Genomic DNA, 12,744 nt, shown 5'->3' with positions numbered 1-12,744 from the left:
TTCCTCAGAGGGCATATTTTTCATTCCTTTCCTTTGAGAACCTGGCTAAAAACTGGCCACATTTTTTGTTTATTCCAAGGCCCTGAAATGGTCACACTACCCTAATGAAGGGCTCTATATAATAAGAGGATTAGCTAATTGTTCCTACATACTATGCTCCTATTTATACTTATAGTTGTGTTTATGAAAAAAATTGGACAAGTTCAGACAAATTATGACTCCACAGCAGGGCATGTAAAATACCTAAGGAATCATTCATAGTTATTTAAAACCAAGTTATAGAGGAGATGACTGGGAATGAGTTAGTTGAACCAAAGATTGAATATGTCAGATTTCTTCACCTGAAAGGCACTTTCGAGCTTCCTGACCATTATCATCCTATAATATTTAAATCAATGGGAATAAATCTTGCCATGTTGCCCTACAAAATCCTTTATTTATTTTTTGTTTGTTTAGTCCTTTCAGTTGTATCTGATTCTTCGTGATCCTACTTGGAATTTTCTGGGCAAAGATCCTGGAGTGATTTGCCATTTCCTTCTCCAGCTCATTTAATAGAAACGGAACTGAGGCAAACAAGGTTAAGTGACTTACCCAGAATCATAGAGCTAGTAAGTATATGAGGTCAAATTTGAACTCAGGTCCTTCTGACTCCAGGGTAAGCACTTTATCTACTGTACTGCTCACTTGCAATCTTAATAAATGTAAATGTTTATTTTAGCAGCATTGTTTGCAGACTGTTCTAAGCAGAAAGCAAAAAGTATCTTTTATCTTAACCATAAAAATAAATATATTATCAAAACAAAATTTTTTAATTATTAGATAAATTTGAGTTGTCTTTTTTTTATTCTGCTTGTAGATGGAAAATATAATTGAAACATGAGTACAAAAACACAGCAAAAAAGGGAATCTTAAACTATTTGTGTTGTTTCAGTAAGAATTATTAGTATTTTATTTTTGTAATTATTTAATGTCATTGTTTGATTTTGGAAATGCCAGACCCATTGGTTCTTTCTAACACTTGTAAAATTTGGAGAAGTAGCAAATCATATCATCAGGTGGTGGGTTGTATTTTTAAACATCAATCCTTTGGATCATGATTGGTCATTACATTGGTTATAGTCTCCTCACAGAGGCATTGTGGGAGATGGGGGATTTGCAGAAAACTTCAAATGGAAAAACAGGGATGAACAAAGGGTCTCTTTAAGTTTTAGCAGTAATTTTCACTCTTTGAAACAAGACAACAGAATTTCTTGTATTCAACACCTGCGCAGACAGGCAGTGACCACCAGAATTTCATAGATATGACAACTGTCTAAAGACCCAAGTGGCCTTTTAACTTGCATGCCTAACAGCCATTTGAATAGAAGAGGCTTTCCTAATTAGACACAAGGAAGCCTTCACCTGGATTGAGCCAATGATGCCAGAAAATTCCTCTAGACATGATTTTTTGCTGTTTTATTGTTTCTTAAAAAAATCTGTACTTCACAAACACTAAATAGAATGAGCATTGACATACACATATTAGAACAGAAAAAGAGGATTGCACATGAAACTACAGATCTCTATTATGTATACAGTAGCTTGCTTTTCTTTTAAAGTATATAATAAGATGAACTTATACCTTTCAAAACTATTCTGCTTGTCTGTCATTTCTGGCCTTCCTTCTGTTCTTTTCTCTCTGTTAAAAAAACAAACAAACAAAAACAACCATGCCTGCCTACCTGCTTTTCTTCCTTCCTTCCCTTTCTCTGTCTCTGTCTCTGTGTCTCTCTTTCCCCTACTCTATCCCTATTCACCTTACCTGTTAACCCCCCCCCCAAACACACACTCCTATGGAAGAAAGAAAAAAATAAAAAGTATTTGTAACAAAAATGCATTGTCAAGAAAAACAAATTCCCATAGTGACTGTGATAAAAATAAATGTCTCAGCTTACATCTTGTGTCCATCACCTCCTAAGGTCTCTAGAGATCCTAGGAACATGAGGCTTTTTTATCTTTAGTCATAACAAAATGCATATATATAAAATAGGATGTGATAGTTCTATGACAAAAAGTTCTGACAACAAAATAGTTCTATATTGGTTAATTTTTCATGGATATCTATGGGAACAAAAGTTAATTTCTAGAACATTTAATGTCATTTTCTTTTTCTTTAAAAAATAATATTTTATTTCCCCCAATTACATGTAAAGACGATTTAACATTCATTTTAAAAGATTTTGTTCCAAATTTTCTCTCTTCTTCCCTCACTTCTCCTCTCCCTGAAATAGTAAGCAATTTGATGTAGATTATGCATGTTCAATCATGAAGAACATATTACCATATTAGTCATATTGTGAAAGACTATATCAACCCAAAGGGAAAAAGACATAAAACAAATACAAAAAGTGAAAAATAATATACTTCTATATATATTCAGACTCCATCATTTCTTTCTCTGGAGGTGGATATCATTTTTCATAATGAGTCCTTTGACAATGTCCTGGATCATTGTATTACTGAGAATAGTTAAATCACTTCTAGTTGATCATCATACAATATTGTTGTTAGTGTGCACGATATTCTCCTGGTTCTGCTCACTTCACATAGCATCAGTTAATGTAAATCTTTCCAGTTTTTTTTCCCTGAAATCAGCCTGCTCATCATTTTTGGACTTTGTTGGTAATATATAGAAATGCTGATGATTTCTTTTGGTTTATTTTATATCCTGCAACTGTTAAAATTTTAATTATTTCAAGTCATTTAAAAATTTATTCTCTAGAATTCTCTAGGTATGCTACTATAACATCTGCAAAGAGTGATAATTTGTTTCCTCATTTTCTATTCTAATTCCTTCAATTTCTTTTTCTTTCCTTATTGATATTGAATAATAGTGGTAATAATTGGCATCCTTGCTTCATCCCTGATCTTATTGGGAAGGCTTAATGTCATTTTTTTTTTTAGTGAGGCAATTGGGGTTAAGTGACTTGCCCAGGGTGACACAGCTAGTAAGTGCTTAGTGTCTGAAGCCGGATTTGAACTCAGGTACTCCTGACTCCAGGGCCGGTGCTCTATCCACTGCGCCATCTAGCTGCCCCTGTCATTTTCTTTAATGATAACTAGGCAGAATGCAGAGTAAGTTCATGTTTGTGCTTTTTTAAAAAATGTGAATAAATTTTGTTAAAAATTTTCACAAAATGGTCAGTCAGTCACCATTCCTCTTACACTTTGGCATGGTTGGTAGAGACCTGGAAATAAGTGATGTGATTGCCATCCTTTGATCATATCACCATGTGGCTGGACCAGGGATGATTTCATTAAAGAGCTACAGTGAAAATGTTCTGCTATCCCCAAATACATGAGTGTGAACTCTGATTCAGGATTTGCCTGAAGTAGTCCAAAGAATCAGGTAATTTTTTCCCAGTTGTTATACAGTTCTATGCAATATTATTGCATGAGCTGGAACCTTCTAGAATATCTTTTCTATTCCTAGAAAACTTCCTTTTTTCTTAGACCTCTTCTTTTTCCTTGTCCCATCTTCTAATCCTCAGAGAATCCTTGTTCCACATAGAAGACACTACATTCTTAGCAACCCTTTCTAATACTAGGTGAACCTTCTCTCATGCCTCCTAACATCCTGAACCAGGAGGAGGGAAAGAAAGTATGGTTTTTGCTCCTCATTGCCACTTCCAGACCCTCCCTCTACTATCTTCCTTTCAGGTGAGTTGAAGGGGAAAGTTGGTGATGTTGAGTATTTTTAAACATTGCTAAAAGTGACCCGAATGGCTAATCAAAGCTTAATGACTATTAAGCAGCTTTATACATGGACTGAATTAAGAAAGATGAATTTCATTAGTCTCATAAATTATCAGACTGTTAAAATATTCTTAAATCTGGCTCAAAGTTTATATTCTTATTTGGGGGGGGTGGGAGCTAATTTTTGCCCAAAATCATGTTTTAATAGTTGGTGATTAAATCTGATACTGTTAACACTTGGAGATTATTTAGAAATTTGGAAGAATAGAGGTAGAGACAGAACCAAGATAGCAGAGAAAAGGCAGGGACTCAGCTGAGTTCTTCCCAAAACCCCTCCAAACACCTTTAAATAATGCCTCAAAATATATTGTAGAGTGGAAGAACCTACAAAAGGATGGATTGATGCAGTCCAAAACAATGTAGAAGGTTGGCAGAAAAGTTCTATTGCACCAGGGTGAGAGTGTAGTATAGTCCAGTGCCATCCATGCCTCAGTAAACCAGGAAGAGGCCTTGGGGCAATTGAATCGGTAGCATTAGTGGTGGTTTCAGGAACTTTCAGTACACCAATGGTAAGATTTTGAGACAATTAGTCAGAAGGGGATTACACAGGTCCATTTGCTGGCACCAGAGGCAGGACTCTGTTGCATTGTCTATACATGGATTTGTGTTACAGTCCTGGGTCTCAGTCCCAGGGCAAGGAAGAGCACTAGCACACCAGGACTTGCAGGTGCAGTGAAGCAGAGATCTTCCTCACAATTCCAGTGTAGAAAAGTGTGGTCATTCACAGACCAGAGCACAGAACAGGTGAGTACTAAGCACACATCACCCCAGATCATACAACCTCAGGAGAACCACAAACTTACAGGTCCCCAGAATGACCTATGATAACAGTTGCACAAAAACCCTGAAGCTTGGGACAGTGTTTCATCCACTCCAAAAACAGAACTCTACTTTAGCATAGAATTAAAAATCAGGAAATAGGCTGGAAAAAATGAGAAAATAGCAGGACAACATCCTGACTATAGAAAGTTGCTATGGTGGGGCAGCTAGGTGGCGCAGTGGATAGAGCACCAGCCCTGGAGTCAGGAGTACCTGGGTTCAAATCCGGCCTCAGACACATAACACTTACTAGCTGTGTGACCCTGGGCAAGTCACTTAACCCCAATTGCCTCACTAAAAAAAAAAAAGAAAAAAAAAGAAAGTAAGTTACTGCGGTGACAGAGAAGCTCAAAACACAAATTCTGAAGACAACAAAATAAAAGGTCCTACATTCAAAGTTTCAAAAAATATATATAAATTGGTCCCTGGCCCTAAAAGAGCTTAAAAGAGATTTTTTAAATCAACAAGAGAAGCAGAGAAAAAATTGAGAAGAGAAATGACAGTGATGCAAGATAATCATGATAAAAGATCAACAACTTGATAAATGAGGCACAAAATATGCTGAAGAAAACAACTCCTTAAAAAACAGAATAGGCCAAATGATAAAAGAGACAAAAATCCAATGAAGAGATAAATGCCTGGAAAAGCAGAATTGGCCAAATGGAAAAAGAGGTACAAAAATTCACTGAAGAAAAGAACTCCTTAAATAGTAGAATTGGCCACATGGAAAAGGAGGGGCAAAAGCTAACTGAAAAAATTGGAATTGGGCAAGGGGAAGCTAATAACTTTATGAGATATCAAGAAACAAAACAAAATCAAAAGAATGAAAAAATAGAAGAGAATTTGAAATACTTAATTAGAAAAAGAACTGACCTGGAAAACAGATCCAGAAAAGTTAATTTGAGAATTATTGGACTACCTGAAAGCCATGATAAAAAAAGAGCTTATATGTCATCTTTCAATAAAATACCAAGAAAAATTGCCCTGATATCCTAGAATCAGAAGATAAAAAAGAAATTGAAAGAATTCACCAATTACCTCCTAAAAGAAATCTCCGAATGAAAATTTCCAGGAGTAGTATAGCCAAATTCCAGAGCTCCTGGGTCAAGGAGAAAATGTTGCAAGCAGCCAAAAAGAAACAATTAAATATCATGGAGCTACGGTCAGGATAACACAAGATTTAGCCATTTCTACATTAAAGAATCAGAGGACTTGGAATATGATATTCCAGATGGCAAAAGAACTAGGATCACAAGCAAGAATCACCTACCCAACAAAACTGAGTATAATCCTTCAGGGGTAAAAATGAATATTTGGTGAAATAGAGGACTTTCAAGCATTCCTGATGAAAAGATTAAAGCTGAATATAGAATTTGACTCTCAAATACAAGACTTAAGAGAAGCTTAAAAAGGTTAACAGGAAAGAGAAATCACAAAAGATTCAGTAAGGTTAAGTTGTTGATATTCATACATGGGAAACTGGTACTTGTAACTCCTAAAAACTTTCTTATTATTAAAGCAGTTATGGGTATACATAGACAGAAGGCATGGGTGTGAGTTGAATATGGTGGGATGATTATCTAAAAAAAAAAAATTAAATTAAGGGACAAGAAGGAAGAATGCTCTGGGAGAGGGGGAAAGGGAGAGGAAGAATAGGATAAATTACCTGAAATAAAAGAAGCACAAAAGAGACTTTTCAGTGGAGTGGAAGATAAGGGAAGTAGAAGGGGAGCATATGAAACTTATTCTCATCAGAACTGATTCAAAGAGGGAATAACACATACACTCAGTTGGGTGTAGAAATCTATCTTGTCAAACAGGAAAGTAGTAGAAGGGGACAAGAAAAGAGGGATAGAAGGGAGAGTGAATTGGGGGAAGCAAATGTCAGAAGCAAGATACTTTTGGGAAAGGACAGTGTGAATGGAGAGAGTAGGATAAACAGAGGGAAATTAGGATGGAGGGAAATGCATAGACTAGATAAGAGTTGAGATAAAAGATGGCCTATTTTGCCTTCACAAAAGAATCAATCTGGGAGGAGAGGATCCCCAGAGCTTCTAGCCAGAACAGAAATAATTGCTATTTACACAAAGCTATTATGGTAACAAGAAAAAAAAATCTCTCTAAATCACTATTGATTATAGAAATGCAAATTAAAACAACTTTGAGCTACCACCACACACCTATATGACAGAAAAGGAAAATGACAAATGTTGGAGGGGATGGAGGAAAATTAAGACACTAATGCACTGTTGGTGAAGTTGTATGTACTGATTCAACCATTCTGGTGAGCACTTTAGAAACTATGCCCAAAAGGCTATGAAATCATGAATAACCTTTGACTAAGCAATGCTATAACTAAGTCTGTATCCCCAAAAGATAAAAAACCAAAAAGGAGAAGAACCTTTGAGTACAAAAAATATTTATAGCAGCTCTTTTAGTGGTGGCAAAGAATTAGAAACTGAGGAGATGCCCATCAATTGGGGAATGGATAATCAATTTGTGGTACATGATTGTGATGGAATACTATTACACTATAAGAAATGATGAGCAGGATGTGCTCAGAAAAACTGTAAGGCTTATATAAACCAATGCAAAGTGAAATGAGCAGAACCAGGAGAACATTCTACACAATAACAATATTGTATGAAGATCAACTGCAAATAACTTAGCTATTCTCAGAAACATAATGATCCAAGACAATTCTAAAGGACTTATGGTGGAAGACTCTGTTCATCTCCAGAGAAAAAAACCTGGTAGAGTCTGAAAGCAGATTGACTCATACTTTTTCTTTTGCTTGTTTTTTTTCTGTTTTCTTTCACAACATGTCTTACATGGAAATGTATTTTACATGACTACACATGTATAACCTATGTCAAATTACTTACCTTCTCAATGAGGGGGGGAAGGAAAGGAGGTAGGGAGAGAATTTGCAACTCAAAATTTGAAAAAAAAATTTAATTGTTTTTACATGCCATTGGGGAAAAATAAAATATTAAATAATAAAAGAAATTTGGAAGTATTTATCAAATTTTTTTACCATAGAATGATTAACATGTTGGACTTTTTGGGAAACATGCATCATTGGGTACATTCTAGAGTCTGACATAGACAGACTTATTATAGATGGCAGCAGTAACATGGGCATTAATGTCAGAAACACATGCATAAGCTTCCCCCTTCCTATTCTGTTTAATATAGTTTGCTCCTAATTTGAAGCTCCTCTTCACAAGTTGTCAGAAGCTCAGTCTTTCAGATCTGTTACCTCTGATTTCTATCATTAAGAAATAGTCAATAGTAAGATTATAGTTTTAAGAGGTAGATTTTTTTCTAAGAATAATTTGGACTAAAAAGATTTCAGACCAAGTAGGAATTGTCTTAAGGCAGTTGGCACTTTTCCTCCAAATTAATAAATTCTTGAAGATGAGAGAAGAGGCATTGACCTCATTATTTTAACACCCACAGTTTCACTATAACATAATGATGAGATCCTGTAATCATTGAGCTGAAAGGAACCTCAGTCGATATGCCAGATGTCAGAACCATAAGTCTGTAACTAGGAATTTTCTGCACCTGGGGCAAATACAGTGGGAGATCACAGTTAAAGGAAAATGTTATAGAAGCTGTGGGCTCTCTTATTTATTCTTTTTTTGAACCCTTGTGATCCACAGTTGTGCACTGCCCATATAAAAACTCCTTTCCCATGCTATCACTCCATGATCCTTCATTTTCATCCAACTCAGCCCTACCCCTCCACAGTCCTTATCCTTTTCTGATCTTTTCTTCTGTTATGTCTTCTGAAATTCCTGTTATATTTTTAACAAGCTTCCCTGTGCTTTAGATCTCTTTCTTTCCCTTCTTTACTTGTACTCTGGTTCTTCCCAAAAGTTACATTCCTGGCCACCCTTCCAGTATGGGATGCACGCTCTCTCATGCTCCCTAGACATGCTCATCTAGGAGGAATAGGAATAGGAATAGGCCTATGTTTTGCTCTTCCTTGTGATTTACATAACCTATCCTCACTGCCATCACTCAGCAACCTCTTTTTTGATATTTGTTCTATTAATATCTTATCCAGATAATTATATAATAATAGTTGACATTTAAGGTTTGCAAAGCACTTTACACATATTATCTCCTTTGAGATTCACTATGTCTCTAAGTTGTACTGGTATTCTTATTCCTATTTTATAGATGAAGAAATGGAGGGTGAGAATGGGTAGGTGACTTGCCCATTATCACATAGCTGTGTCACACAATATGTATCTGAGTTTGGATTTGAACCTGTGTAATCCTGACTCTTCCCCTCTCTTCTCAAAGAGGTCTAACAGTTTTCCTCTTCAACCCCTGCTCTCATACTCAGACTAGGCATGTTGGTTTCCCTTAAAATGATCTGCTCTACATTTATTTTTTGCTTATCCTTGTCTTTTTTGGGACAAGCAGGGTGGGGTGGCTTATGCCTGGGGCCAGATTTAGGCTCTGGGCCTCCTGGGTCCAGGGCTGGTGCTTTACCCACTGTATCACCTAGCTGACCCATGATGACATCTTTAAAATAAAGTTAAGGGGTAAGAGGAATGCACTGGAAGAAAGGGAAAGGGAGAGGTAGAATGTGGTAAAGTAGCTCACATAAAAGAAACAATAGTGGAGGGGAAGATGGGGAAGGAGCTGGGGTGTGCGTGAGCCTTACTCTCATCAAAATTGGCTCAAAGAGGGAATAACATGCACACTCAGGTACATATAGTAATATATTTTGCCTTGAGGGAAAGTGGGAGGGGAAGGGGAAAGGGATGGGGGAAGAGGCTAAGGAAGGAGGGGCAGATTGGGGGAGGGGCAGTTAAAAGCAAAACACTTTTGAGGAGGGATAGGGTGAAAGAAAATAGAAAATGAGTAAATATCAAGGGGAGGAAATAGGATAGAGGGTAATACAGTTAGCAATAGTAATTGTGAAAGAAATGATGGGCAGGATACTATCAGAAGGATGTATTAAAAATGCAAACCATCAATAGAGAAAGAACTGATGGTATTTGAATACAGATTGAAGTATACTTTTATTTGTTAGTTCCTCTTTCTAAAGTTATTTTGTCTATTTTCTTTCACAACCTTATTAGTGTAAAGATGTTTTGCATGACTGTGCATGTATAACTTATATTGAATTGCTTTATTTCTTAGGGAGGGGTGAGGAGGGAGGGAAGAAGAAAATTTGGACCACAAAGTTTCAAAAAATCAATGTGAAAAAAATTTTTTTACATGTAACTTGGAGAAAATTCTAAATAAATAAATTTTTTAAAAATTAAAAAAATATCTGCTCTAATCCCATACTTCTCCCTTTCTACTCACTAGTGTGAAAGGAAAGGGAAAGGTGGGCATTTGGAAAAGGCTCTGTTGAGGCAGCATGGCTGTGGTGTTCTTTTATCCCAATTCTTCCCTATCTGTGTTATCCTGGTGAATCTTTTGTTAGTCCTTCATTCTCAAAGAGGACCAATGACATCAGAAAAGTGATGTCTTGACTTGCAAGTGAATTAGATTTAAGTGAAGCAGGGCTTGTGCAAAGTCATCAGCCCCACTCTCTCCTTCAGAGTCATCAGGATCCAGTGGCAAGACATAGATTAAGACAACTGGTAATGGCCCTGATGCAGTCCAGACCTCTTTAATCTAAGGTCCTTCCCAGGTCTTAAGTTTGTCTGAGGCAATGCCCATTAGTTATTAAAGGCCAGGCAAGAACTGAGGCATTGGTAGGTTCATTGGTACACCTATCCTTGAGGAAAGGTAGCCAGAGAAGCATGTGGGAAGTCTGTGTTCCCTTCAAGGAGTCTCATCTATCTGTGGCATTGTTGCAGTAGAATTTGGATGTGGTTAACACTGTGAGAGATAAAGCTTCATTTGTTAGGTTCTTATGTGATGCTATTCCCTCTATTACCAGGGTGATGCCAGTAGGGGATGAGAGAGAACATGACACTGAATACGTAATTTGGATATTTGAACATCAAATGCTGCCAATGTGTCATGGCACAGTCTCTATTTGTAATTAGACCCTTTATTTCTTATGTATCAGATGAGCAAAGACATTTTTCTACTCTACGCCAGTGCCAATTGAAACCCCTTGACCCTATGTTGGCAAAGTGAAGTAGGAAGACAGATGGCTACTGACAATCCTTGAAATCCTTGAACACACAAAACATAACTCTACTGCTTACACACTCCACAGAATCTCTCCTGGCTCTCTTGACTTCCCATGTTTCCTGGACTATGTTTGACAAGTCATTTTATGCTTGTGGTCTGATCTTTCTTGGGGTTTCATCCTCCTTTTCCCCTCTCCTACAATCAATGCACTGATTCCTAATGAAAGACCATGGTTTAGTGACAATGAAGCCCCCTTCTTTTGTTTTTCCATTGCTTGTCACTTGTGTTCTTCCAACATAACAAAATAGTGTTCCTGACACCTATTCCTCTACTCTGATTTCCATACAGGAGTAGTGGTGCCTGGGCCAGACTATACCCTTTATTTCCCTATCCTAGAAGTAAAATTAGAAGTCCAAAAATTCAATGGAACTAGTGACAGAAACAAGTGACTGAGGAAATGAGTAAATCTTGATTTCCCTGGCTAAAAATGAGATTCACGGGCTCCAAATCATAGTATAAACAAGTCTTCCAAAGGCAAACACTTTTGGTGGTTAATTAGAAATGGAGAGGTCAGTAGCTTTGGAATTTGACTCTCCATATTTTGTTGTACAACATACATCTGGAATGCTCGAATTTTGTGTGCCTTCTCTTGTTCCATTCCCCTTCTCTCTTTTCCCACTCCCCTCCATTTTCACTTTGTTTATAAAACAAGCAGAATCTTCATAGACTGAAGGTCACTGAACAAGTTTGCTGTTGTCAAAGCAGTACAGAACACCCACATACTACTTCAAGTAGCAAAAACATACCTTGTATGTAGACAATCTTTGTTGGTGGAGCTGTGAATTGGTCTAACAGATCTGGAAAGCTATTTGGAACCATCCCCAAGAAGTTATAAAACTGCATATCTTTTGACTCAGTGATCTATCGCAAAGGGATCAGAAACAGAGTATAAGAATACATACACATAAAAATATGTGTGACAATCATTATTGCAACTACCATCCTTCTCCCAGGTTTCTGCTGACCAGGACTCAGTAATCAAATTGTCTCTTCTTGTATGCTTCTCTATTAGGTAGTTTTGAAAGAGTGGAAGAGATCTTCATTTTAGGCCAATGTTTCATTTTGTTTCTCTAACACGATATGCTCTTAATGATGCACGATCATGCACTGAGTCTCTGCTTAAAGACCTCTAACGATAGGGATCCCACTATCCCCTGAGGTGGCACATTCTATATTTGAATAACTTCAATCTTTGGCTTGAAGTGAATTTATCACAAAATTTATTGAGTCTTAGGAGATTCAATTTTACATCTCAGAAAAATGTGCCAGGATGATAGCAGAACAATCCATTGTTGATATCAGATCAATGAATCACTGCCTCGCTATTCCTCATTAGGGTGTTACCAACCCCATTACTAATTTTTTCTCTCTCTCTGATCTTTATTGGTAATTTCTCTCACCTGTGTATTCATTCAGTGGGTGCAGGTTCCTCCTGTTTGGGGAAGACTTTAATATTTATCACATAGCTCTCCAGCCCCTCCTTACTCCACTTTGTAACATTACTCAAATCTTTAATATTCTCAAACAGGTAAGGATTCCCCTCTCTTCCTTATTTTTGCATTGAAGCCCTCTTACATTTTAAAAAGGAATATTTCATTTCCTCCGTAAACTTCAAGAATGGAGAGACCTGCCTCATATCCTTTCACCTTCTCTGTTGGAATGAGATCAGTCTATACTTTGAATCTGTCCTTTTGAAAGGCTCTTCAACTCCTGTTGCTATTTTAGGATTGAAGATCGTATGCTGAGATGTCCTCAGAGTCATGTTATTATAAATTTAATGTTAGATGTGACTTTTGGGATACCCTTGTCCAACCTTCTCCTTTATAGATGAGGAAATTAAAGCCCAGAAGGGCTAAGTGATTTGCTCTTATCAAATAGATACAAAAACAGTAGAAGTAGGGTTTGAATTCAGGATTTTTTCTCCAATAAAAAGAAGATCAGTGGATAGAGAGC

Source organism: Dromiciops gliroides, chromosome 3 (assembly GCF_019393635.1).
Source record: "Dromiciops gliroides isolate mDroGli1 chromosome 3, mDroGli1.pri, whole genome shotgun sequence".
In the NCBI taxonomy this organism is placed as follows: domain Eukaryota; kingdom Metazoa; phylum Chordata; class Mammalia; order Microbiotheria; family Microbiotheriidae; genus Dromiciops; species Dromiciops gliroides.
The sequence above is the reverse complement of the archived record's forward strand: the minus strand, read 5'-3'. Positions refer to the sequence as shown.